At 42.0% G+C, this 2367-nt stretch overlaps 1 long non-coding RNA gene across 3 annotated transcripts; it reads left to right on the top strand.

Annotated features, from left to right (window-relative positions):
• Positions 1 to 459: 459 nt before the first annotated feature.
• LOC129146688 (uncharacterized) lies at positions 460 to 2121 on the top strand. 3 transcript variants are annotated; one of them, XR_008553717.1, is made up of 3 exons: positions 460 to 493; positions 716 to 937; positions 1024 to 2121. It is a non-coding gene; the product is annotated as an uncharacterized LOC129146688 (long non-coding RNA). The 3 variants fall into 3 exon arrangements; XR_008553718.1 differs by having other exon boundaries at positions 473 to 517; XR_008553719.1 differs by lacking the exon at positions 460 to 493 and adding an exon at positions 524 to 593.
• Positions 2122 to 2367: the final 246 nt, after the last annotated feature.

Raw genomic sequence — 2367 nt, 5'->3', positions numbered from 1 at the left:
ATAGTACATCTCTTCCTTGCAGGTCGGGACCATCAGTTTTGTCTGACTTTTTTTGGCAAGGTCAGGTCCACGGTTCAGGCTCAAGATTCATTACACCGTTGCCTTCCATTTCATGAGACATAATTTTCCTCACCAGAGCCAGAAATAGGTCAGAGAAACCAGGACTTAGTTATTAAGAAACAAGAATTAGAAATGATTTCTTTTAATTGTGTGAGCTTAAAAGTCATTACATGTGGCACAGATGTCTTCAAGATCACAGAGTAAAGTGGAGGTTATTAACTCAGAATAGGTCAGCTGGTGTTAGAATAACAACTGACACTTTACACAGCTTGTTTCAGGGTAAGAACTGTTTTTTACAATTCTGGTCCTCACCAATTTGGTGAGCAGGTCTCTATGAAACATTCCTGAGTGGAACTTCTAGACCCCAGAGGTTCTCAACCCTTTATCCACCACCACAGTCATGCCCCGTGAAGTCACCATGAAGGACAAGATGGTAGGCAGCAGCAAGATAAAACAGGTTATGGTTTATGTGTAACTCCTAGCAATTCCTTTCTCTCCTCCTCAAGAAAGCCCACAAAAGTCTAGTAAAACAGGTTTTGTTTTGGTTTTTATTTTTTTACTGGTTTATTTATTAATTTTTTTACATGGTTGTGCTCTTCTCCCTCCTGTTCTGACCCAAATCTCTCTCCCTCCCCTCCCTTGCTGTGTGCCTCAGATCCATGGTCAGCTTGCAAGCCTCAATGCCCCCAAACAGGTGAATGGATCAAGAAGATATGGTATTTACACACAATGGAATACTAGACAGCAATCAAAAAAGATAAACTTATGCCATTTGCAGCAACATGGATGAAATACATCAGAAGGATGAAGATAAATATCAACTATCACTTATAAGGGGAATATAGGGAAACCAAACAAAGGATCAGGAAAAACTCTAGTAAGAAATGTTTTAAGTGGAAAACCCTAAAACTGCTCTCATTTTTTAATGAATTAAATTACTTAAAATTTTCTCCTTTCTTACAGCAGTCATCACTACGGCAAGAGCATAGCTGCTCTAAACTAGTTTGAGGCGTCAACACTTCAGCAACACTGCCTTCCAGCGGTGGGAATACCTTCTTTTCTGGTGGTTACAAATTTCCCAGGCCCCCCAGGAAGAGCTGGAATGGTTGTTCCTCCACACCATGGTCACAGTGGTGCTCACTTCCAGCCCACACCACAGGTTTTTGTACCACTTGTTAACTCTTGTCATGATTTCTAAATTTAATGAAACTCATTTTGAGAGTTGGACATCAAAATCCTATCTGGAGTTGAGTGTTGAGTTTAGGGCTTCCTGGTATAAGAGGAAACAGGAATCTTTTGGTTCAGTGGCACTTTTAAAAAGAAGTTTAATTGAAGTCTGAAATGTTGCATAAATGGAAGATATAAGTTTTAATTGAAAAATAATTATAACCACTTAATCATTTTTAAATGAGGGCTGTAATTGCAGTCATCGCACAATAGCCACATACAGACACTGAGATTTCCGCAATAAAGCAGGGATGGTACAGCTTGATTTGCTAATAGCACTTCCACTTCTCCTCCCTTTTGTCTCAAAGATTAATTCAGGCAAGGGCTATTAGTGCTGTTAATTGGTTCTGCAATTTAGACCTTGTGCCTGTGAATGAATGACTGATGCAGTCGCTCGGCCAATAAATGGGAACACTTCGTCAATGCTCCCCATTGTCCAGCATGGTGCCATCCTGGCCGCCCAGCCTCCCTCCCACCAACTCTGGGTAAAAAAAAGCCCAGCACCTCTTCTAATTCACAGCTTAGGTGGGACTCACAGTAGGTCAACAAGATGTCTTTGAATGTGGCTGACATAGTGTATCTAATAGATATTCACCTGGAGCTCTTCCTCTCACCAGAAGGATTTTTTTGTGTGTTTGTGTTGAACCCTCCTCTCTGTTAGGAGATGGTGAAGGATTGGAGGCTGGGTATTACCAAGCTTGGCAAAAGAAAGCACCAACTGTAACATTTGCTTGAAGATAAATATACCCCAAAGCTCAGTGAGCAAACCTTCTTTAATTGCTGCAGTGCCTTCTTGGCAGGGGCACTGCACCCCAGGGAGGCTTTGGAGAGCTATCAGACCCAGTTGGGGGTACACTGATTGTGCCTCCCTGGAGGACTTTCGATTAATTGCGATCTAAAACACCACCAAAGAGGCATCCTAATTGAAGACTCACTCACCAGCAGTCATTTGCAAAGCCACATTGGATTTCACTGTTCAGAAAAATTTCCATTGCTTAACCAGAGAGCCCCCCACCAACCCTTCTATGACTCAGGGCCCCTGACTCTGCCACAGATATTCAGATCAATGCTTTTCAGAAT

The sequence above is a fragment of the Talpa occidentalis genome, unplaced genomic scaffold, assembly GCF_014898055.3.
Source record: "Talpa occidentalis isolate TD23 unplaced genomic scaffold, MPIMG_talOcc4v2.1 talOcc4.4, whole genome shotgun sequence".
NCBI lineage: Eukaryota > Metazoa > Chordata > Mammalia > Eulipotyphla > Talpidae > Talpa > Talpa occidentalis.
Note: the sequence above shows the minus strand (reverse complement) of the source record. Positions and strands in the feature narration are given on the sequence as shown.